Source organism: Hyla sarda, chromosome 1 (genome assembly GCF_029499605.1).
Source record: "Hyla sarda isolate aHylSar1 chromosome 1, aHylSar1.hap1, whole genome shotgun sequence".
Taxonomy (NCBI): domain Eukaryota; kingdom Metazoa; phylum Chordata; class Amphibia; order Anura; family Hylidae; genus Hyla; species Hyla sarda.
The window spans coordinates 391343728-391370082 of record NC_079189.1 but is presented as its reverse complement, the minus strand read 5'-3'; the positions used below and the strand labels follow the sequence as shown (position 1 = coordinate 391370082).

The following is a 26355-nucleotide window of genomic DNA, read 5'->3' as shown; positions in this document are numbered from 1 at the left end:
ATATTAAATAACATATTTATATGAAGTGACTAGGGGTAATCCCTACAGGAGAGCCCTATGAGAATGGAGGGACTCTGGCTGAGGGGACTTTAGACAAGGGACAGGACCAGGTCCTGTACCGGGACACCACATGCACATACAGGGTACAGCAGTCTCCTTCCTGCTACTGTATGTACATTAAACAAATTGCATATGTAATGTACGTACAGTAGTCTTTTGCTACTGTACGTACCTTACGCATGTAGCATATGTACTTTAGTTACAGGAGCGTAGACTTATGCTAGAGACTGCTTGATGATGTTGTTTCATCATGCGGCCCCCCCCCCCCCCCCAGCTCCAGAGGATCCAGGGAGCCCGGCCTCAGCGCAGGATCGGTGTAAAGGTGAGTAGAATTTTTTTTTTTAGAGGGGCATTACCTATATGGGGGCACAACCTACCTGAGGGCACTATCTACCTTAGGGCACTATGTACTAGGAACATTACCTACTGGGGGAACTATCTACCTATGGAGCATTACCTAATGGGGCACTATCTACTGGGGGCATTACCTACCTGATGGTACTACCCACTGGGGGCATTACCTATTACCTACATTTTGGGGGCACTGCCAACCTACTAGGGCCATTACCTACTGGGAGCATTACCTATTGGTGCACTACCTATTAGAGATACTATGTACATGGAGGGCATTTCCTAACTGGGGTCACTACCTATTAACCAACATATCTGGGGCACTACCTACCTACGGGGGCATAACCGACTGGAGGTATTACATACAAACTACCTGGGGGCATTACCTACTACCTATTAAGGCATTATCTACTGCCTACCTACTGATGGCATCATCTACCACCTACTTATCTGGGAGCATTACATACTAAATACCTACTGGGGGCTTTACTGGCCTACTGAGGGCTTCTATCTCAGAGGGGGGATTACTACCATCACTAAATAATAGAGGAGAGAAAAATAACTACCTACCTCCACCCAATTCCCCTACCCTTTTCCCCCAACACACTTTCCTAGTCCCTCATCCTATGCAGGGCATCAAGGGGGGGGGCATTGTTTGGGGGCACTGAGAATAGGGAACAGGTGGGCAATGTGCTAAACAATTGAGAAGCTTAACATGTTATCTGGCAGATTCTGTGGAAATGAGTAATATTTGGAAGAAAGGGAGGGGCCAGGCTTTGAGCTGTGTAAAACTTCTAATAGCAGTCCTGCACACTGCTTATGTAGTACTTGTGTTAAATTAAGAGTGTTTGGGAGAGGTGCCCAGCTTGTTGCTTATTAGCAATAGTCTATAAAACAGCAGAACAGTTCCAGTTCTTTTTAGGCCTTAGGTTACTTTTTGTTTAGGACTGGACATTTTAGTTAACCCCATCATTACGTGGTTGCTTCATGGGCTTTACTCTTTCTTATGCTCTGGGAGGATTTTTAATCTCTCACAGACTCAGATTTGCTTCTAGGTGCCTGTCCAGGTCTAGACCTCTGCTCAGTCTCACAGTAGGTTTCATTGTCATTCATTTACTTGCTGTACCTACGCTGCTCTAGGGCACCAAAAATTCAAGGTTACATGGAATCACCTCAGCCGCAATGACAATGTGCTGAAATGTCCCCTACAGAGTCAGAAGCTAGGCACTGTGTAAAGGTCCTTTCTTGGTGTCATCAGCTAATACAGAAATGATCGTCTCCCTTATACACAGTATATGTGGACACCCTACCAATTTGTTAATTTAAGCCACACCTATTGCATCCAATTAAGAGCTCGGTGAATTTAAATTTAAGTTAAAAGTGGCACTGTCTTGGGATGTTACATTTACCACTAGTCAATTTACAAACCTTCTAATCTGCTAGTTCTTCCCTTTTTCAAATGTAAGTGTCATTTTTGTAAAGTGTATGTGCATAATGTGTTAAAATTGCCTATCCTCTGTTGCATCATCTACTACAGGATCGTAAACTATTCCTGACCTCAGAACAATAACTACATTGGGAGCTTCCTAAAATGCATTTCCATGGTGGATTCTCACAAGCCTAAAATCAGCATACACAATGAAGTGTCACTTGGTATGGAGGCAAAGGGGATCCAACTCTATGTTGATGCCCAACACAGTCATATAGGTGTGATGGTCATGTGTCCACATACTTTTGGCTATATGATGTAAAACAAAAGACTGATCTTACAGTGCACCCACTTTCTCCACAATTCATCCCATAAACTGCATATTGACCATTGATTTTAATGTAGAGTGACAATGTATGAGTGGCAATATACAGTATCTCACATAAGATAGTCCACCCCTCACATTTTTGTAAATATTGTTTAATGTTGTGTTCCCTCAAAATAACTCAACACAACACTAGCCATTAAAGGGGTACTATGGCCCTAATACATCTGATTGCGGGGGTCAGCAATCTGTCACTCAGCACCCACCTTTGCGAGCTCTCCACAGCGACGGACACTCCAAGTGTACAGCGTGACGCCCACGCGGCCGGAGTATCGTGACATCATGACTCTGCTCCCGTGTGACATCACACCCTGCCCCCTTAATGCAAGTCTATGGGAGGGGGCGTGGAGGCCACATTAAAGGGATACTCCGCTGCTCAGCATTTTGAACAAACTGTTCCGAACGCTGGAGCCGGTGCCAGGAGCTCGTGACGTCATAGCCCCGCCCCCTCCTGATGTCACCCTGCGACGTCATGAGCTCCTGGCACTGGCTCCAGCGTTCAGAACAGTTTGCTCCAAACGCTGAGCAGCGGAGTACCACTTTGAAGACTAATGTATAACATGATTATGGGCAACTTGATTGAAGACACTATTTTATACACAAAGAACAGGTCGCATAAATCGTAATAAAAAATATATCTTTGGGGGCATAGCTTGGCTCAAGAGGCATGAGCAGCATGGTGTAGGAGCTCCTACAGAGCCGACAGTAACAGAGGCGACCCACTCTGCTATTGGAGGCAGATAAAGCAATAAAGCCCGCAAACCTGCTGTCGCGACACCCGAGGTCCCACCTGGAGGTATCGCGGCATTCTCCAGAGCTCCCCCAGACCCGCCACAGTCAGTGCGGCCCTCCACTGTGCAGCCGCCATTATCCCCGGAACAACCCACCTCCTTCCCGCAGTGGACTCAGTGCAGGCTCCCCATATGCCAAATCAGGAGAAGCTGCCGGAGCATGCTTCGCCAGACGACTGACCTCACCTGCCGGCTGCCAACTAACAGCTCCAGGAGCTCAGTGTACCTCATCATCGACACCTCCAGATACGGCGCTATGACGCAGAGTGAGGCCCCTCCCTGCTCTCAAAATCACAGCATGGGAGTGGAGGCCCCTCTGCAGTGCTGACATCAGCCTTGGGTATATCTTCTTCCTCTGCATCCCAAACCTCATTCCCCTCGGCCTACAGAAAAGCCGCAACATGCAGGGGACTCAAGTGAAGGCCCGGAAGCCATGAATGCCCCCCATTCCTCCGTGGGCATACCACCTCAACCCATATGGGCAGGCTCCCCCTCCTCATACCAGTTACAAATACTGCCTACAACCATGCCAATCTATGCTGCTGCAGCATCAGCATCGCTGCCTGAGAAGAGACCCCACCATCCCTCTCACTCTGCCTCCTTAATCCAGCAAACAGCTTCTTATATTTCTAATGTCACTTCACCTGTCCCAGTTCAGGGCCCTCCAGCCCAAGATGTGACTGACTGGTCAGCAGAAATGGACTCTGACTCTCCTAGGGGTTCCCAGGACTCTGCTGCAGATAGCGACCCCCCAGACTACTGGGGAGCTAGCCCTCCTGCTAAGAAGACCCTGTTTAAAAAAAAACGCAAGTCGACCTCCTCTCATCTCTCTAGAATGGGGCACTCCTCTGATGACACCCCGACAGAGAATAGGAGGCTGCAACTCGCCCTCGCAACATGGATCGCCTGTCTGACCCGCCCGGCCCGGCAATAGATCCCAGTTTGCCTACACCTGAGGAAGCCACGACCATCCCCTAGCCATCTCCATGGCAGCTGACACAGTAACTACAAACTGACCCCATCCAAGTACGAAGTGCTTAACGTGACCCTCCCTCTACCTACAGTCTCCCATCTTCACTCTTTTTACCCCATTAAGTGGCAAGCCACATCCCTCAAGTACTTGGGGATCCAGGTTCCGACTAAACTAACTGACGATTATCTTCTCTACTCCCCCCCCCCCTCCCTCTTAAATTTCCCTGAAGCAAGATCTGGCCAGATGGGAGCGAAGGGACTTCTCTTGGCTGGGCAGAATCAACATCTTTAAGATGAATGTGCTCCCTCGCCTCCTTTATGTCTTCTCATGTATCCCTCTCCACTTGCCACGTACCATTTTTTGGAGAACTCTCTTTGCTCCAATCAAGCTTTATATTGGCTAAAAAACGCTCCAGACTTGCCAGACATATCCTCATTAGGAGGAAACGAGAGGGAGGTTTGGCTCTCCCAGACTTCCTCTCCTATTACCTGGCATCTCTATTGACTAGAGTACTGGACTGCTGCCATCATAAGGCGATTGATTGTTTGTGATCTGATGGCATTTATGTGGTGCCCCCGAACCGCTCCTCCTCTCATCCTTCCCTCAATGCTCCCTCCAGTGCTGCACTCAATCCAACTTGCATGCAAATCATGTCTGTCCCAATTGGGATTCTTCTCCCCAGAAGGTCCCTTAACACCTCTCTTTGATAACCCCCTTTTCCCTCCACCACTCTCAAACCCTAGCTTTTTATCTTACCAGAGAGGCAGTGGAATTACGTTTCATGATCTCCTGAACCAAACCTCACTTAAACATCTCACTGAATTGATCCCTGTCCCCACCCCCTCCTTCACACAACTGCTACAATACGCACAATTTATACCCTTTTATCAAACTAACAAACATACCCTACAACTTCACTGCCCACTATCACACTTTGAAAAGCTGTATATTGCCGCAAATCCTGGGACACGTACAATTAGCACCCTATATAACCTACTACTCAATTCCACCACTGACCGGCCTCTTCCATTCAAATCAGTCTGGGAAAAAGACTGGGGCCATGTTATCTCGGATGAGAACTGGCACACAAGCGATTTTTAAATGCCACAGATCGTCCATATCATGCAAAGCCCAAGAGACCAACTATAAAATCCAGACAAGATGGTATAGAACCCCTGCCATGCTAGCGACCTTTTATCCAGGAATACCTGACACCTGTTGGAGTTGTAACTCAGCAAAAGGCAGTATGCTACACATATGGTTCATCTGCCCACCTCTGTTTACCTTCTGGACGAAAGTCCTGGATGTCATACACCACATCACCTCAGTCTGCCTCCCATCCCCCCCCCCCCCGAGGTCACCCTCCTCTCCATCTTACCTCACCCTATTCCTACAGACTCCTCCCAACTCCTCACCTTCCTTCTGATGGACGCTAGATCGGTTATTCCGAGACTGTGGAAATTTACTGCCCCTCCCACGATCTCCTCGTGGTTTCAGGAAGTATCCCACATCCATAGGATGGAGGAACTGACCGCTGACACAAGTATCACGTTACACCATGACATGGCACCAATGGAGTGCCTCCCCGAGCTTCACTAACTTGCATCTTACTGACTAAATTGGGAGTGCGCCTTTACTTATGATCCAGTCACCACCACTTACCTCCCCCATGACATTCCCATATCACCATCCTTTAGTACGGGTTGCTTTGTCTACGACATAATGCTGCTCGTAGCGGAGGTCCGGAACTGGCTCTACTCGCAGGTACTCTTCTATACTTCCTATGAGCCTACACTCTGACACGCTACATCTCTGCTCTCTGTTCTGCCGTATGTTAATGTCCCATGATCGCACCTTAGCCAAGGAACTTGATTGTGACTAGGACATCAAGCCACTGCTTGGATTGCCTTGTTGTATGTTGTTACTGATTTACAACATGACTTCCTGCCTTATATACATTGTTTTATTTTGCACTGTTGATATTATATGTCATTTCTAAATATCTTTTCAATAAACTTTGAATTTGAAAAAAAATAAAAATAATATATAAATATATATATATTTTTTTTTATTTAATCAATCTAATACAATGGATGTATAATAATTCTAGATGTTTAAAAGTACTTCAGACAAAAATGCCAGTACAGTGCCATTCGTACAACTCAAGTGTATAAAACCTAGTGGGTCTCACTTATCCACTATACAAAGATTCAATCTCCTTATACAATGCCGCGGGGAGAAACGGGGTACATGCAATATGTATCACTCACTAGTGGAGACATACCACAGTAATGACCTGTATAGTCCAACCGTTCACCCAACTATCCTATATGTAAACAAACAGTTGTAATATAAATCACTCACACATTCTAGGTTCGACACTGCGCTCTGGCACCGAGCGCACTTTCGCTCCTTCCTCAGAGGACTAATTGTTACTGTGTGGATGTGCGTTATATATCAGAGGATTCTATTCTATTTCTGGAACACTACAGCTACTTCCACTCCTACCACCGTCGTAGCGCCGCCTACCTTCTGTGTCACAGTGACGTCACTCATAACCACGTGTGCATATCACGTGGGATGCACGTCAACGTTTATTTTGACACGGGAGTGTGTGGCCACAGCCGGATATCACAGCAGTCATGAGCACAGCATAGGAGAGACATCAAGTATGGATAACTTACTATAGAAAGGTATGTATTGGGACAGTGAGTTATCCATCTGCAGCCCATATTAAGTCAATAATTTGACTCTAGCTGCTTATATAATGTGCAATACGGTGACAATAATTGTAATTCTGGGCATAAATAAAGTGCAAAAAAGTGACAGTGTTTATACATAAATATACAGATTGTGAATATGTTTACATTACAGACAATTACAAGAACAATAGCTCATTTATTTATAAAAAAAAGTGTTACATGAAAAAAGTGAATAAAAATACAGTGTGTACTGTATCATGCCGGGTGCAATCGTTGATGAGATTGTCGCCTCACTTCTCCTAGTGGGGATCATGGAGCGGAGCTATGCAGTGAAGCCTCTGAGGTCAGTACCCTTTCCAGGATGGGGTTCACCTCGCCCTCACCCTACTCTAGTCCCAAACCAGTGTGCGCTAGAATACTGGAACCTGAACTGGAACCAGAGCTGGAAAGCCCTGGTAGGCCCAAATCCTCTCCGCATCCAAAGTGGGTCTTCGGGGATGAACAGCAGTTCCTATGTTACCTTGCCCAAGAAAGAAGAGTCTGCGACAGCTTCCTTTCCACAAGCTGTGGCCATGCCAAGCGAAAAGTTACGGTCTCCGACTCCCGCACCATGGCCCCCTTGCCTGAAGGTTTGGCCGGAAGAGCGGGCACCAACCGTTTCATCTGCAGCTCCAGCAGCAGATGCTGCATCCATCCAGGTTGTGGTCACTGTGAGTCCCCACATCTCTGGCTCAAAGTTATCAAGAGTCTCTTGGATCCAGAGTATAGTTACTCCGTCAGAGGTTCCTTGTCCACCTGCCATTTGATGAAGAGAGAAAAGGAAGGTTGTCCACCAGAGTGGGAACCCCAAGCTCTATCCTTTTAAAGAAGCAAGCTGTTTATGGCGAAGGAAGGTGAGACACAATAATGCTCACCCCTTCATGTGCCTTATTTGTCTTACCCATGCATTTGTTTTTATTTACACCTGTTTTGGTGTCAGAGCCTGAGTTTCCAGTTCCTGCCTTTGTTTAGTACCAGCCTGAGTAGGACATTCGGCATCAATGCCCCAGGAGTGATACCTATACCAATACCCCAGCCTGTGCAGGACATTCGGTATAAATGCCCCAGGACTGCTATATGTTCTGTTCTAAGTTGCAACGTTCAAGAACTGTGCCTGTCCTTGGGCCAAGAGGTAATCAAAATGCGTAAATGTGCCCGACTTATGACGTAAACTTTATTACATATTCTTATTCCCCCCATGTAGATTGCCACAAATGCTATGCGTGCCATTCCAAATTGTTTCTTTTCCTAGTCAGGATTGTCTAGTGGAGATATGTGCATAACTTAGTCTTGAATCGTGCTTATAATAATTCCTTCTAGTGTGTTTTCTTTAATTTATTGCCAAGAATAATGAAAAATGTCTTGTTATTCCATCCTGCTTGCCTAATACCACTGTCGTAGTGTTACGCCTAGCGCTCCGGGTCCCCGCTCCTCCCCGGAGCGCTCACGGCGTCTTTCTCCCTGCAGCTTCCCGGTCAGTCCCGCTGACCGGGAGCGCTGCTCTGTCTCGGCCGTTGGGGATACGATTCGCACAGCGGGACGCGCCCGCTCGCGAATCGCATCCCAGGTCACTTACCCGTTCCCGTCTCCTGCGGTCATGTGCTGGCGCGCGCGGCTCCGCTCTCTAGGGCGCGCGCGCGCCAGCTCCCTGAGACTTAAAGGGCCAGTGCACCAATGATTGGTGCCTGGCCCAATTAGCTTAATTGGCTCCCACCTGGTCCCTGACTATATCTAACCTCCTCCCTTGCACTTCCTTGTCGGATCTTGTTGCCATCGTGCCTTGTGAAAGCGTTTTGTGTGTTTAAAAGCCAGTGTACCAGAACTCCTGCTATCTCCCCTGACTACGAATCTTGCCGCCTGCCCCCGACCTTCTGCTACGTCCGACTTTGCTTCTGCCTACTCCCTTGTACCTCGCCTATCTTCAGCAGCCAGAGAGGTGAGCCGTTGCTAGTGGATACGACCTGGTCACTACCGCCGCAGCAAGACCATCCCGCTTTGCGGCGGGCTCTGGTGAAAACCTGTAGTGGCTTAGAACCGGTCCACTAGCGCGGTCCTCGCCATCCCTCTCTGGCACAGAGGATCCACCACCTGCCAGCCGGCATCGTGACAGTAGATCCGGCCATGGATCCCGCTGAAGTTCCTCTGCCAGCTGCCGCCGACCTCCCTACATTGGTCGCCCGACAAGAGCACCAGCTGTCGTACTTGACCACCATGACACAGCAACTCCAGTCGCAGCTACAGCAGCTCCAGTCACAGCAACAGCAGCAACAGTCACAGTTACAGCAAGTTCAGTCTCAGCTTCAGCAGCAACAACCATCTCCTCCGCCAGCTCCTGCACCCCTTCCGCAGCGAGTGGCCACTCCTAGCCTCCGCCTGTCTTTGCCGGACAAATTTAATGGGGACTCTAAGTTTTGCCGTGGCTTCCTTTCGCAATGTTCTCTGCACTTGGAGATGATGTCGGACCAGTTTCCTACTGAAAGGTCTAAGGTGGCTTTCGTAGTCAGCCTTCTGTCTGGAAAAGCCCTGTCATGGGCCACACCGCTCTGGGACCGCAATGACCCCGTCACTGCCTCTGTACACTCCTTCTTCTCGGAAATTCGAAGTGTCTTTGAGGAACCTGCCCGAGCCTCTTCTGCTGAGACTGCCCTGCTGAACCTGGTCCAGGGTAATTCCTCCGTTGGCGAGTACGCCATACAATTCCGTACTCTTGCTTCTGAACTATCCTGGAATAATGAGGCTCTCTGCGCGACCTTTAAAAAAGGCCTATCCAGCAACATTAAAGATGTTCTGGCCGCACGAGAGACTCCTGCTAGCCTTCATGAACTCATTCATCTAGCCACTCGCATTGACATGCGTTTTTCTGAGAGGCATCAAGAGCTCCGCCAGGAAAAAGACTTAGATCTCTGGACACCTCTCCCACAGTCTCCACTGCAATCTGCGTCTAGGCCTCCCGCCGAGGAGGCCATGCAAGTGGATCGGTCTCGCCTGACCCTGGAAGAGAGGAATCGCCGTAAGGAGGAGAATCTTTGTCTGTACTGTGCCAGTACTGAACATTTTTTGGTGGATTGCCCAATCCGTCCTCCACGCCTGGGAAACGCACGCTCGCACTCAGCTCTCGTGGGTGTGGCGTCTCTTGATGCTAAGTCGGCTTCTCCTCGTCTCACGGTGCCTGTTCGGATCTCTACTTCAGCCAGCTCTTCCCTCTCAGCCGTGGCCTGCCTGGACTCTGGAGCTTCTGGGAATTTTATTCGGGAGTCCTTAGTGAATAAATTCCGCATTCCGGTGACCCGTCTTGTCAAGCCACTCCACATTTCCGCGGTCAACGGAGCCAGGTTGGATTGCACCGTGCGTTACCGCACGGAGCCCCTCCTAATGTGCATCGGACCTCATCACGAGGAAATTAAATTTTTTGTCCTTCCTAATTGCACTTCCGAAATTCTCCTTGGACTACCCTGGCTTCAACATCATTCCCCAACCCTGGATTGGTCCACTGGGGAGATCAAGAGTTGGGGTCCCTCTTGTTCCAAGGACTGCCTTCAACCGGTTCCCAGTAATCCCTGCCGTGACCCTGTGGTTCCTCCTGTATCCGCTCCCCCTAAGGTCATTAAGGACTCTGCCTGCCACAGGAAATGCCTCTCCCCCCCTCCCAGTCCCATCAGGCAAACCTCTGTGTCCCCTCATGACCCTCGTCCTGGTGTCACACTGCCCCGTGCCAGGTCTCGCCCTCTGCCATCCCTCCCCATTCCTACTCCTGCTGTACTGCCTGCCATTGAGGAAACCATACATTCCTTCCCGGTGTCCTCATCCCAGGGGAGGCAGTCACCGGACAAAAAAAAGGGGAGACCTAAGGGGGGGGGTACTGTTACGCCTAGCGCTCCGGGTCCCCGCTCCTCCCCGGAGCGCTCACGGCGTCTTTCTCCCTGCAGCTTCCCGGTCAGTCCCGCTGACCGGGAGCGCTGCTCTGTCTCGGCCGTTGGGGATACGATTCGCACAGCGGGACGCGCCCGCTCGCGAATCGCATCCCAGGTCACTTACCCGTTCCCGTCTCCTGCGGTCATGTGCTGGCGCGCGCGGCTCCGCTCTCTAGGGCGCGCGCGCGCCAGCTCCCTGAGACTTAAAGGGCCAGTGCACCAATGATTGGTGCCTGGCCCAATTAGCTTAATTGGCTCCCACCTGGTCCCTGACTATATCTAACCTCCTCCCTTGCACTTCCTTGCCGGATCTTGTTGCCATCGTGCCTTGTGAAAGCGTTTTGTGTGTTTAAAAGCCAGTGTACCAGAACTCCTGCTATCTCCCCTGACTACGAATCTTGCCGCCTGCCCCCGACCTTCTGCTACGTCCGACTTTGCTTCTGCCTACTCCCTTGTACCTCGCCTATCTTCAGCAGCCAGAGAGGTGAGCCGTTGCTAGTGGATACGACCTGGTCACTACCGCCGCAGCAAGACCATCCCGCTTTGCGGCGGGCTCTGGTGAAAACCTGTAGTGGCTTAGAACCGGTCCACTAGCGCGGTCCTCGCCATCCCTCTCTGGCACAGAGGATCCACCACCTGCCAGCCGGCATCGTGACACGTAGTAATGCTTAAAGCCAAACAGTTAGTAAAAAAAATTTCAGGATGTTCTCTTCTCGTGTTGTACATGTTGTATGGTGTACGTTTTAAGTGTCTCCTGAAGCACATGAGGGCCCCAAAATTCAAGGTGGCACCTTGGTAGTGAAAATTGCTGTGGATGGAGGAGTCCCTATGTTGTCTTTGTTAGTCCCAGGTTGTGGCCACAGAGGAGGACTCGGATTCTCGTCACAGGGAGAAGTGCTTGAAGCCAATGTGGCATCGGACCAGTTGTGAAATGATAGCCTACGGCAGCACCGGCCCACTGAGTTCCCTTGGAGTTTTACGGCTGCAGCCCATGGTGTGCGACCATGTCTTGTTATATGTTTGTCTAGTCCTTTGTCATTCTAAAAGAAGTTACAAAGCAACTAAACCCTATCACAATACAAATACTCAATGGGCACAAAGCATTTGGTTTCCATCAAAGGCACCAACTATACTTACGCAAGGAAGATACTTTGTTTTACACCTCTCCCACCTCAGGAATACCCTTCGCCACCCCTCAACTTCCGGGACTGGGTGGTGACAGCAGCTGTGTTTTAGAGGGGGAGCTTGTGCAGCCTGGCAGCATATAGTGATGTTCCTTTATAGTATAAATAATGTATATAATGTAATATAAGATGATACAGTGACCCCACGACCTACGATGGCCCCGACATACGATAATTTCAACATGCGATGGCCTCTCAGAGGTAGCATCAACATACGATGCTTTTGTATGTCGGGGCCATCGCAGAAACGGCTATCCGGCAGCGCAGACTGCTTCAGCTGCCGCCGGATAGCCGTTTACGGTGCCCAGTGTGCTCCGGTGATGGTCTCATACCTGTCCTCGGGGCTCCGGAGCGTCCTCTTCGGGATCCCCTCCATCGCCGGCACTCTCCTTCATCGTCATCACGTCGCCACGTACGCCGTCCTGTCATCCAATAGGAGCAGCGCGCGTAGTGACGTGATGGTGGCGACGGAGAGCGAGGATCCCGGGGAAGCAGAGACGTCCGGAGCAGTGGAGACGCAGCTACAGCGATGGAGAGCGACATCCAGGGCAGCGGTGAGGAGCGGTGACAGTCCGGAGCGGCGGGGACAGGTGAGTATAACATCATATACTTTCTATTGCACGTATCCCTCAACATACGATGGTTTCAACAAACAATGGTTCATTTGGAACGGATTACCATTGTATGTTGAGGGACCACTGTATATTTTTCTTAAATTAATTTGATTGTTATTTTATATATGGAAGTTTAATGTATCACTGTATCATGTGACCATGTGAGCCAATGAGAACCCAAAAGTTCCTTCTGTGTAGTGAGGTACAGGTGAAGAGTTAGTTAGTACGCAGTTAGTCCACCCCAGTGTGTACTCCTGAGCAACAGCTAAGCTCAGGTGTGTGCTGTGTTGTGTCTCCTAAGCCGAGGCCTACTCCAGCTTATTGCTGGTCATCCTAGTGTCACTCGTGGGAGAACTATATGTCCCTGCAGAATCAGTTACAGTGCCTTGGAAGGACCCTAGCTACCAGAACCTCAAATCCTACAATTCCGTCAGCTGAAAAGCACCACAAGTCTCAGAAGGGCAACAAGGCTCGAAAGGGGTACACTGCACTCTCACACTAAGGCCAGCTGTTTGTGTTTTACCAACTTCACAAACTCAGTAAAAGCAGTTAACCGTAACCTTACATCGGTGTGTTTATTGACGTATCGTGTCTGGTCCAGAAAGACTGCTTCCCACCTTCGGAGCGTGATTTGGATAAATGGTGCCCTGGTGTCACTAAGTTTTCAAGGTATGTCTTCCTAACACCCACTGGCCACCACAGCTTTCGTCTATTTACCAATGACAATCTTTGGATATGATGTTGAGCACATGCACTTTTTTGGTCGACCATGGCGAGGCCTATCCTGAGTAGAACCTGTCCTTTATAAATGCTGTATGATCTTGCCAACCCAGCTACAGCTCAGTTTCAGGGGCTTGAAAATCTTCTTATAGGCTAGGCCATTTTTATGTAGAGCAACAATTCCTTTTTTCAAATCCTAAGAGAGTTCTTTTTCATGAGGTGTTATGTTGAACTTTCAGTGACCACTGTTAGAGAGTGTGAGAACGATAACACCATATTTAAGACACTTACTTCCCATTTGAGCCTGAGACCTTGTAACAGTAACAAGTCACATGGCAATGTGAGGGAAAATGGCTAATTGGGCCCAATTTGGATATTTCCACTTAGTGGTGCTTTCAGTTTTGTTGCCATGATTTAGACATTAATGGCTGCATGGGGACACAACATGAAACACTTATACAGACTGTGCCCTCACTACTTTACATTGTAGTGTAATTACTTTAGTTTTGACACATAAAAAAATATAAAAGAATATTTATAAAAATGTGAGTGAGTGTATTCACTGATATGAGATACTGTATCTGCAACAAATGATGACAAAGCACAAAACACATAGTGGTTGTAATGCCCATTCTCAGCTTTGCCATAAGGACCTATGATTTCTGTGTAAGCCTGTGCACCTTGGTTTTGAAACTGATTTTCAATTGCATTACAAAGTGATAGCATTACTTTAAAACAAGAGGATCACAAGTGTTTACATGGTACAGTTGATTAACCAACTTCATAGTCACCAAAAATTCTAAAGATGTTTTACTACACAGAAAGAGCAACAAAACTAACAATTTCATAATTTCCATGACTGTCCCATTACTGTAAATCCTGACATTGCTATTACTGGAGTTTCAGTTTGTATAATAAAAGACTATGGTCCAACAAATCTCCTCAAGGATCACCTATTGCAACTCTTGGTTGGGCATTAAGTGCCTAGGTATGCGCTAAAGAGCATCCAGACATATACAATAGTTGTTGGACAAATGCTCATTCATCTGGCTATTTGTCTGACCCCCAATACAAATAAAGGTCAATGCTTCTCTAAATGTAGAGAGGGGGGGGGGGGGGGGGGCGTCAGAGCAAGCTGCTCTCAGACTTTTCTTGTGGTAGATTTTGATAAGGCATCTTCATGCGATTTTGCACTCAAGCATACTATTCTGTAAAACAAAGTAATTAATAAAAATAATATAACATTTGTGGCTAAATGTGACCCAAGCAGAGTCCAAGACACATAACTCATCCTAAAAATAAGTTCAAGGTTTACATAGTTCACACATAGTAAGGCCCTTTCATACAGACTGAAGGGCTCCCAATATATTGCATAGCATTGATCAGTTAGATTTTTGCTCTGCTGAGAACAACAATATCCTGACACTAGGATTATCGCTCAAGCTAGCATTTTAAGGGAACCTGCTTGGGCACCTAAGAGTAATCAAAGTTTAAAAATGCTGCTGGGACCCGGGTAAGTAGTCCCCAGGGTGGGTCTCAATAATTGCTCCCTATCCCGCCAGTTTGAGTGACCCGTCTCTTTCTACCAGTGTATAGGGAGAGAGGCGTCACTCAAGTCCGCTGGACAGGAAGTACCAGGAACCAGGTAAGAACTACTTACCCGGGTTCTGGTGGCATCTTTAAACTATAATAACTCTGATAAATCCAAGCGTCTCAGTATCTGGACACCATCAATCAAAACGTCAGACTTTTCACTTTGAAAGGTTAGAAGCACTTACAGTTTGGTTAAAAATTTGAAGGGGAAAAAAATGCAAATGCTATTCTTAAACAAGTTTCATCAATGCAAATAAGGGCAGGTTATACATACTCACAATATGCAAAAGAGACATATTTTGTTAAAATACTTAAGGAAATAAGTCATACTAAATCCAAGCAGCAAGAAGTGGCAAAAATTGTCACCAGGAGGGTGAAACTTCAAAAATAAGGAAGTTCCACAAACAGAGTTTCTCCAGAATATTGTGAAAATCCTCCAAGTAGGTGTCCTGTTACATCTTTATACGCCAAATTATCAGCAACCAGAAACTTTCTAAAAGGCATAAGTCCCAGGTTGGCTGTATAGAGGTACAAGTAATCCCTGAAGTATATAAACATAGAGAAATATGGATTTTTTTGAGTGTGACTTGGCTCCAATAACAAAGTGATGTTTATCTACCCTGGTATCCCACAGCTCCTGTTGCAGCTCTTTCTAGGACGCTGCTCCTCCTCTCCCTGATGTCAGATGTCGGAGTAAGACCTGCCCGCTAAGCCAATCACTGGCTGCAGTAGTATCTCATCTCAGCCAGTGAGAGCTCTGACATCTCCTCTTCAAAGCTGTTTTTACAGTCTAATGTGTTATGACAAAAAAACACCAAACACATATTATTTTGTTTGCTAAAAAAAAAAAAAAAAAAAAAAAAGGTTTGTTTAGCCCCTAGAGGATGCTGAGTTTTTACACGCTGGCTACCTGGTACGTAGCTCACCAGGGCATACATTTGCGCCCTGCTGCATATACAATCTATAAAGCAAGTGCAGGAGTCTTACCACTAATGCCGGACATTAGTGATCATACATTGGCGATGATCACAATCACGTGGATCCTATAAGTGAGGATGGTGGATGTAGGTCTCCTCCCCTGCGCTGCTCTGCTTTTTGGGGATTCTCTTGAATAGTTTGTCGTCTGGCAGACTGTACAAGTGGATTGTTGATGTTTCTAATCAGTGTGCTATGCTGGTGCATAGCACTGAACAATGAATCATATTAATAATTCCCCATGGGGACTTAGAAAAAAGTGAGTAATACATTTTTTTTTTTTAAAACAACATAAATAAGCCTATCCCCAAATAAAATGTAAATCACCCTCCTTTTCACACTTTTTAAAAACAAATGTAAATAAGCAAAGAAACATACTTGGTATATCCAAACTATAAAATATAATATTAGTGATCCCATATGGTGAATGGTGTAAATGTAAACGTGAAAAAAAATACCAAAGTCCATAATTGCAGATTTTTGGTCACATCCCAGGAAAAATGCAAAAGTCCAAAATTTGCTAAAGTGGTACCTAGAGATGAGCGAACTTACAGTAAATTTGATTCGTCACGAACTTCTCGGCTCGGCAGTTGATGAGTTTTCCTGCATAAATTAGTTCAGCTTTTAGGTGCTCCGGTGGACTGGAAAAGGTGGATACAGTCCTAGAAAACTCTTTCCCAGGAATGTATCCACCTTTTCCAGCCCACCGGAGCACCTGAAGGCTGAACTAATTTACGCAGGAAAAGACATCAACTGCCAAGCCGAGAAGTTCGTGACGAATCGAATTTACTGTAAGTTCGCTCATCTCTAGTGGTACCGATAAAAATTACATATCAGGGTACAAAAATATTCAGCAGCATATATGGAAAAATAAGAAAGTTATAGGATGCAGAAAAAAGCAATTTTGGTATACTTATTTTGTTAAAAAATTTTGACTTTTTTTTTTAAACAGTAAAATAAAAGAAAAACATGTAAAGATGGATATATATTTTAATCATATTAACCCACAAAATAAAGGTTATACTTCAGTTTTACCATGAAGTGCACTGCATAATATGTGCAAATTTGCTAAGTTTTACATTAAATATTTCCCCACATATAATATTTTTTAAGTAAAATGGAAGGTGTCATTAAAAAAGTACAATTGGTCACGCAAAAAAACAAGTTCTCATATGGCTCATAAATACTCATATTAAACATTGTGTCCTCAAGATCAAAATAGGCTGAGTCCTTAAAGGGGCCCCTAGACATCTTATCCCCTATGCAAAGGATAGGGGATTAGATTTCTGATCACAGGGTTCCGCCGCTGGGGACCCCCGCGGTCTCTCCTGCAGCCTCCCAGTCATTAGCTTCAGGCATCAAAGCTTTGCTCCATGGCTGATGACTCACGATACAAGGGCCGGAGTATTGTGATGTCGCGGATACGCCCCTCGTGACGTCATGCGTGAAAGACTCACGATACTCTGGCCCCTGTATTGTGAGTCATCAGCCACGGAGCAAAGCATTGCTTCATGCAGCTAATGACTGGGGGGCTGCAGGAAAGATCACAGGGTCCCCAGCGGCGGGACCCCAGCGATCAAACATCTTATCCACTATCCTTTGGAATACCCCTTTAAGTATCTAGTTATTTAGGACCAAAACACTGATCGTCCAGGAGTTAACTACTGTAAGGAAATCTTAATCTACATGTTCATTTAGTATTGTCAGCGAATAAACATTGATTTATGGATCTTCTGTTGACATTTACAATAATAAAGATCAGTAAGGTATAATAAAAAAAATGTTAGAGCACAATGAATTTTGTCTAAAGAGAAGCCAAATAAAATTCCCTTAATATAGTTATTTTGCATATATTTCAGCGAGCTGCATTTATTTCAAACAGAAAACCTATAAAGCCCCTCCTGTGTAGTAAAATTATAAATAAGAAAAATAAACTCCCGAAAGATAGAATTTATATCCAAGTTCACTTGCAAATTAGTCTCCATAAATTAATTTAGCAGCGTTGGGAGGACACAATAGCCTCATTCACATATGAAACCAGTCTCTGCATGAAAGCAAAGTAATTGATAATATCATAAAATACAGCCAGAAAATGCCATGCAGTAAATCTTCAAGGAAATATATTTGAATAATATAAATTTGAAGAAAAGAGTAATCCTCACATAAATATAATTTTCAGCATTATTATTCTTCACATTAATAAATAGCTCACATTTAATATTGTTTTTCATATTTTTGGCATTTCTAGCTTAACTTCAATTTCATTTCTATACTGAAATTAACAATATAAGTGCCTATTTCAATGAATATTTCCCAGTTGCAGCACCGAAAATAAGGGAGATCCAAAGGAAAAGAAAACAATGAAGTGGCATACCAATGTGAACTACTGTAATGTCTGGTGTAGAGCATACATACTGTCCCAACCTACTTGGATGATCAACCCTAGATGGCGACCCCCATCTGGATGACGGTCCCTCCATTGGACTACATGCAAGGGTATCGGAGTGGTCAGAATAGTCAGTCTGGGTCAGCAACAAATGGGCAACAAGGTACAGAATGACAAAGGAGAGGACCAGAGTCAGGACAAGCATCGGGTGAAACCTAGATAGCAACACAGTACAAATCACAAGGCAGAGACAATTTAAGGAAACAAACATTGGGTCATACATGCAGGGCCGGTGTGGCCCTGGGCAAAATCAAAAGTGGGGCCCCAAAAGTCGTAAGAGTGCACTAACCACATTTGCACATTTTTGGTCACTTCAAATACAATAAGAAAAATATCTTAAAAGCAATTGAAAAGTCCCATCAAAACAAAAATGGTACCGATATAAACTACAAATCACAGCGCAAAAAAATTAGCCCTAATACATCCCCATATACAGAAAAATAAAGGAGTTGTAGGGATCAGAATAGTACAATTTTTTTCTTCTTTCTCTTTTTTTATTTTTTGTCTATTTTTAGACACTGGATTTTTTCTCTTGGGTTTTCTTCTAGTGAGTTTAGCACTCACTCTTTTTATATTGGCGCTGCCACTGAGGCTTCCAAGGTGAGTTTACTAGAATCTTGAAGTTCAACATATTGGGAAGTGGTGTTCTGCATGCTTTTGCTCGCTGTGTTAGGTCGGAGTTTCTTTTGGACATTAAATTTAGCTTTTCAGGTTCTACTAGGCCAGTGATATATTCTTTAATTTTTGGGGCTACTTAACGGGCAGAAATCTGTCCTCTTGGTAGAAATTTTAGATTTTTGGGAGTTGGTGTCTTCTGGACCGGAATTAAAGGACATTGTTGGCCTCAGGTCCTCTCTAAAGTCCTGGCTTGGCTATTAGTCAGTCTCTGGACCATACTAACCATACATGGAGGGGAGGTAATTATCTATGTCATGTAAGATTAGCGGAGTGTCATACCCTTATGTGAGCTTATCTGGAACATCTTCCTAAATTTTTTGTAAATTACTCATTATTGTGTGGTCTGAAATTGTTCCTAAGCTATTTGGGAAGGAACAGGTGATGTGAGCACAGTTGGGCCAGTTAATAGTCACATTTCTCATTTTATCGAATTGTGCTCTGAGGTAGCTGAGACTGCCATGAAGACTTTTTCCAGCAAGGTTTTCCAGCAAGGCTGCCGTGAAATGTTTGGCTCTTTAGTAATACACCCCATATATGCCCCACATAAAGATAGTGCTGCTTTGATTTTGCCACATACAGTAACAACCTGAAATGAGACCACATACCGTAAAGGTGCTCTAGGGCTTCTCTTCCCGACCCAGACTTTGTGCTCCTGGAGTAGTAATTTTCCCACTTTATGCCGCCACACAGTAGTAGCATATTTTGGGGTAACCCCATTTATAATGCACAGCTTAAAAAGAAAAGAAAACAACTTGAACCCCTCCAACCCTATTCTTATGATGAGCTGGCACTTCTTCTTGACTGTGGGGTCTGCAGTCCAGCACAGGCAGTGGGATACAGTGACTGTGTGGGATCCTGTTGTAATAGGATGCTGTTGCGTTGAATGTACAAGGCTGTTGGCATTCTAGACTTGTTCTTGGTGTCCTACAAGACTAAATAGAAGGACAGGGAGCCATAGGCAGGAGTTACACCACTGATTCCCACTGATGAAACTATCGTCATTTGACCTCAATTTCCACTCCAAAACTTCCTCTCTCAGACTTTCTCAGTTAGGGTGCATGCACACCACATTTTTGCAATACAGTTCCCGTATCAGGTTTTTGATGAAAAACGGTTTCCTCCAAACCTGACTAAATGGTATCAAAACGAGTGTACAAATTTCAACCAGTATACGGTTAACAAACGTATAAGGTTTGAAAAATGATGTCTGGTTGCATCCGTTTTTTAAGAAAAAAACGTATATGTTTTAAACTTTTCACTCCATTTTGAATAAAGTTTCACTTGTTTGATTGACATTCCAAGAAAGAATAGAGTGCAAAGTCAAAAACCGTATGGAGAAAACCGAATGGAACCGTACGCACATATGGTTCTGTATGGTTCCCATTGACTCCCATGTTAAAAAAAAAAACATATAAGGTTTAAAATGGTTTTCACCCGGACCAAAAAACGTGGTAGACTACAGTTTTAGGGGCGGGTAAAAAAATGGACAAAATCGTATAAGATGCAAAACGGACTAAACCGGATGATAACATACGGTTTACAATGTTAAGTCAATGCATATGGCTTTCTATACGGTTCCCTACGGTTTTTAACTTGAAACCGTATACGGGAACTGTATAGCAAAAATGTGGTGTGCATGCACCCTTAAAAGGGATGGGTGCCTTAAATATAATACACAATATATATTCAATATAGTACACCCCTCGGTGTGTGTTGATCACAGATCTCAGGGCTAGTCATCCTGCCTTTATCGCCTTATCTAAAAGAACCTTAAAGGGGTACTCTGCCCTTATACATCTCATCCCCTATTCAAAGGGTAGAAGATAAGATGTCTGATCACAGGGGTTCCGGATGTTGGGAGCCCCCACGATCTCCAGGCCTGGGGGGGGGGGGTTGTGTTCGTGTCCCTTCATTTATGTCTGTGGGAGGGGGCATGACTGCTAGTACACCGCCATCCCGTCCACTTCCATAGACATGAATGGAGTGGTGTGACATCACAAACACAGTAGCCCCAAGCTTCTGTGTTTGGAGCACAGTGGTGCCAGCCCAGAGATTGTAGAGGGTCCTAGTGGCCAGACCCACCACGATCAGACATCTTATCCTCAATCCTTTGGATTTGTAACAGTGACTTCTTCAGTGTTTTGCACAAAAATGTACAACTTTTCTAATTTTCCAATTTTCAAGTGCCAAACATTCATTAAACCCCCTCTTGAAGCTTATTTCAGCATATATACCTAATACACAGAGTCCAAAGGCACCCATATACCTTCGACTAAAGTTTGCCAAAACCCTCATCTTTAGTCTTAGATGTTTGACGGTCTCCTGACTCTCCTCCAGCACCAAAGTTGTTCTAGCCATAGCTTACCCTTCCTGAACCCAATAGAGAATACATGAATGTTTATGTTATATATGGGGATTATTTTTTTCAAACTTATTTTAGTGAATAATTTCACAGGTACATTAATAACAAGTAGAGACAAGGCATATCCTTGGAGATACCCACGTCTAAAAGGTAGAAAGGAGGTGGAATCTATTATATATTAGAGCCAGTATACTGTGATTAAGTGAGGTATAGGTAATCATAGAAAGCTCTGAATTGATCCACTATCTCAGTGGCCGAGAGGAGGACAGCACACTAATTGGGCCAAATACTCAACACAGTATGAGCAGCAACACTATATGAGCCAAGACTTTATTGGATTGGTTTTCCATCTAAGAGTATGTTTGTTTAGTGAAAAAAAAAGCAGTGTTAGGTCTTTTCCTAAATGTAATGCAGATAAGCTTCCCCTCTATCTCCCTCCAGGGGCGTAGCTGGAAACCACCATGCCACAATGCAAAACATTGCCCTGGGCCCCCCGACTATAAAGTACTATGTACTCTAGCGTTTCTGGCCTGAATGGGGCTCTTTATCAGGCATGAAAGATATAGCTTAAAAAAAACATTAAAAGTGCCAACACGGAAGAGAGATTCCAGATCACTAGCGAGTGTGACAGAAATGCAAACAAACAAACAAAAAACACAATAAGTAAGAACACGGAAACATAAATACAACATAATATAAGGTAGTTTCTTAACATGGATGAAATATAAGGTAGATTGGTAGCTAAACACCATAAAACCGTAATAAAATGCATGACTATTATAAATAGATAAAATAAAAATCACCTCAACCTATGGAAATTGCGTTGGTGCATTTTCATTTTGAATGTACCTTTATATTTTATCCATGCTATGAAGCTACTTCAATTTTACATTTTTTTATGTAGTGTTTATCTTTCTGTGCTATTGTTACTTATTATTTTTTGGACGGTTCAGTCACACTAGTGACCTGGAACCACTCTTCCGTATTGGCACTTACAATGCCTCCTTTTATCTGTATGTTTCATGCCTGATAAATATCCCTGTTTGGGCCAGAAACGCCAAAGTGCATGCTCCGTAATAAAATAAAGCTCATTTTATTATCCATATGATTTGGCCCATCATCTATTCCTTGGAGAAGCGCCTTGATAGATGCCCTACTATTCCATGTTATTTTCACACTGTTTCTGCACATTTACCCAAGCATGATACTGACATAGTACTGGATCTGGGAGAGATCATCCTATACAATGGATCGTTCTCCATATAATTTGTATTTGTGCAGTGTTACTAATGTTCTAGTGACTAAGGTGCATTATTTGAAAAAGCAGAAAACCATTTAAGGGTATGTTCACACTGAAAATTTCCACCTGTACAAATTCAAGGCAGAGATTCTCGGTGCATTAGGTACCACTGGCACTAGGATCGCACAGGCCTGCACTGTCACCATTGATAACAATTCCAGTCCACACTGAATTTCGTCGAAAGAATGAACATGTTCATTCTTTTGGCAGAAATCCTGCAGAGGAAATTCTGCAGTTGCAATTCAGCAGCAGAATCCAATTGACAGCAATATGGGGCTGTTGCAAAGCGGAATTCTCAGTGTATACATACCCTAACCCTACCAGTTACATAGAGAAGAACCACTTCCTATACTGAGCCAAGTAGAAAATGATGTAGCAAAGATCCCTATCCTCTCAGATGAAGGTAGGAGTGTATATGTCCTGTACCCCTTCCCATCTATTAGTCTTATTGGCAGAATGCTTCCCTCCTGAACTTTAGTCACTTTTGTTCCCTAATATTTACTGTGGGGCCCCTGTGCCCCCTCATCCTGATCTGCCTGCAATGTAAGGAATAGTTTTGTGTGTTTGTTTTTTGTCATGGGAAGAGATAAGGCAGGGGTGAGCAGACTGCTTGGTGGGATAGACGCTCAGAGGGTCTGTAGTGACAGGGGGGTCCAAGGCTGGCTGAATTGTGAAGCCAAGCTCCTGCGAGGAGGAGGGTTGTGACTTACCAGGGGCTTGCTCTTGTGACTCCTGCATACACCCTGTATAACACTCTCTCCCACACGTAAATAAATCACTAAGTCTATGCTCCGGCTCTGCGCTGCTCCTCACACACTCCGAGATGGACGTCCCCACGTAGCAGTGCATGTAACCTCCGCGCATCTCCCATACAGAGAAGCATAGGTCAGGAATACTAAAAATTAACCCCTGACTGCATCCACGTACTGTCTCCTTGCAGCAGCACTGCTAATCTCTGCTCTGCAAGCAAACTGTGCAGAGTCGGGAAGCGCTACATGGTAAGGGGTTTCCAGTACGGCTGGGAGATATGGTAGTGGCTACAGGCCCGGTCTCAGTTGCGACCTTTGCGACTTCTATAGCTTTGCCACTGTCTCCCTCTACCGAAGCCATTCAGCGACATAGGCCACTGTGAGAGTAAAACACTTCTCCACAGGGACGGCATTAGGGAGGGACAATCCGGGCAATTGCCCAGGGCCCCCATCCCTGCACCTAATGTGGGGGGAACTATACTGCACCTAATGTGGGGAAACTATACTGTACCTAATGTGGGGGAACTATACTACACCTAATGTAAGGGGAACTATACTGCACCTAATGTGGGGGAACTATACTGCACCTAATGTGGGGGAACTATACTGCACCTAATGTAAGGGGAACTATACTGCACCTAATGTGGGGGAACTATACTGCACCTAATGTGGGGGAGCAATACTGCACCTAATGTGGGGGAACTATCCTGCACCTAATGTGGGGAACTATACTGCACCTAATGTAGGGAACTATACTGCACCTAATGTGGGGAAACTATACTGCATCTAATGTGGGGGAACTATCCTGCACCTAATGTGGGGAACTATACTGCACCTAATGTGGGGGAACTATACTGCACCTAATGTCAGGGCAACTATACTGTACCTAATGTGGGGGAACTATACTGCACCTAATGTGGGGAACTATACTGCACCTAATATGGGGGAGCTATACTGCACCTAATGTGGGGGAACTATCCTGCACCTAATGTGGGGAACTATACTGCACCCAATGTGGGGAACTATACTGCACCTAATGTTGGTGACCTATACTGCACCTAATATGGAGGACTATACTGCACCTAATGTGGGGGAACTATACTGCACCTAATGTGGGGAACTATACTGCACCTAATGTGGGGGACTATACTGCACCTAATGTGGGGGACTATACTGCACCTAATGTGGGGGAACTATACTGCACCTAATGTGGGGAAACTATACTGCACCTAATGTGGGGGAACTATACTACACCTAATGTGGGGAAACTACAACCTAATGTGGGGAAACTATGCTGCAGCTAATGAGGGGGAATATATTGCACCTAATGTGGGGGAACTATACTGCACCTAATGTGGGGAAACTACAACCTAATGTGGGGGAACTATACTGCGCCTAATGTGGAGGAACTACAACCTAATGAGGGGGAGCTATGCTGCAACTAATGTGGGGGAACAATACTGCACCTAATGTGGGGGAACTATACTGTACCTAATGTGGGGGAACTATTATACTGCACCTAATGTAAGGGGAACTATACTGCACCTAATGTGGGGGAACTATACTGCACCTAATGTGGGGGAGCAATACTGCACCTAATGTGGGGGAACTATCCTGCACCTAATGTGGGGAACTATATTGCACCTAATGTAGGGAACTATACTGCACCTAATGTGGGGGAACTATACTGCATCTAATGTGGGGGAACTATCCTGCACCTAATGTGGGGAACTATACTGCACCTAATGTGGGGAACTATACTGCACCTAATGTGGGGGAGCTATACTGCACCTAATGTCAGGGCAACTATACTGTACCTAATGTGGGGGAACTATACTGCACCTAAAGTGGGGAACTATACTGCACCTAATATGGGGGAGCTATACTGCACCTAATGTGGGGGAACTATCCTGCACCTAATGTGGGGAACTACACTGCACCTAATGTTGGGAACTATACTGCACCTAATGTGGGGGGAACTATACTGCACCTAATGTGGGGAACTATACTGCACCTAATGTGGGGGGAACTATACTGCCAACCTAATGTGGGGAAACTATACTGCCAACCTAATGTGGAGAAACTATACTACCAACCTTATGTGGGGGGAACTATACTGCCAACCTAATGTGGGAGAACTATAATGCCAACCTAATGTGGGGGGAACTATACTGCCAACCTAATGTGGGGGGAACTATACTGCCAGCCTAATGTGGGGGACCTATACTGCCAAACTAATGTGGGGGAACTACAACCTAATGTGGGGGATCTATACTGCCAACCTAATGTGGGGGGACTTATACTGCCAGCCTGATGTGGGGGAACTGTGCTGCCAATCTAATCTGGGGGAACTACAAACTAATGTTGGGGAACTATACAAAAATATAAAATCGTACTATTTTGATCCCTATAACTATTATTTTCTGTATGTGGGGATGCATTTTCTGCACTGTGATTTGTAGTTATCGGTACCATTTTTGTTTTGATGGGACTTTTCAATTGCTTTTTAGATATTTTTTATGGTATTTGATGTGACCAAAAATGTGCAAATCTGGTTAGTGCCCTATTACGACTTTTGTTGCCCTACTCTTGATTTTGGCCAGGGCCACGCTAAGCCTAAAACCGGCACTGCTTCTCCACAAGCTTAATCTCCTGTCTAGTAATCATTCTTGTAATGAAGGATATTGTAGATTTTAGACAGCTATACAATTCTGCTTTCATATTAGAGTCAATCAAAAGGGATGTAGGTGAATACCAGAGGTCGAAGCTGGGGTTGCGTTATACAGCTCCATGTACACAGGGGAATGATCCGAGATACCATTGCAAATGCTGTACATATCTGAGCAAAAGAAAGGTGGCTGTATGCCAAAATATGAAAGGCATCGGCTAAAAAGAGAAACTAGTTTTCCCTCAGACAAGGGAACCTTTGTCTTCAGTAATGGATCCAGCCCACTCCTAATATAAACTTCTGTGCAGTGATGACCTGTGGCAAAGTGTTTCCTCTATATTTCTCTGCTTGAAGTCTATTGCGTTCAGGGTATAAAATTGAATTGAAATTACCCATACATAATAAATGGGCATGCAGATATTAAG

The 26355-nt window shown here is 45.2% G+C and overlaps 1 protein-coding gene across 11 annotated transcripts in view; it reads right to left on the bottom strand.

Annotated features, from left to right (window-relative positions):
• The window catches only part of SYK (spleen associated tyrosine kinase), a 124421-nt gene that overhangs the window by 83099 nt on the left and 14967 nt on the right, over positions 1-26355 (bottom strand). The window contains exon 1 of one of the 11 annotated variants that reach the window (XM_056525549.1): positions 15740-15946. The exons of 7 other annotated variants lie outside the window; for them this stretch is intronic. The gene's annotated coding sequence lies outside the window, so the exon portion shown is untranslated. Of the gene's footprint in view, positions 1-3112; positions 3291-3660; positions 3692-15739; positions 15947-26355 lie in introns of those variants that run through there. 3 more of the 11 variants (XM_056525539.1, XM_056525523.1, XM_056525515.1) reach the window with 3 other exon arrangements.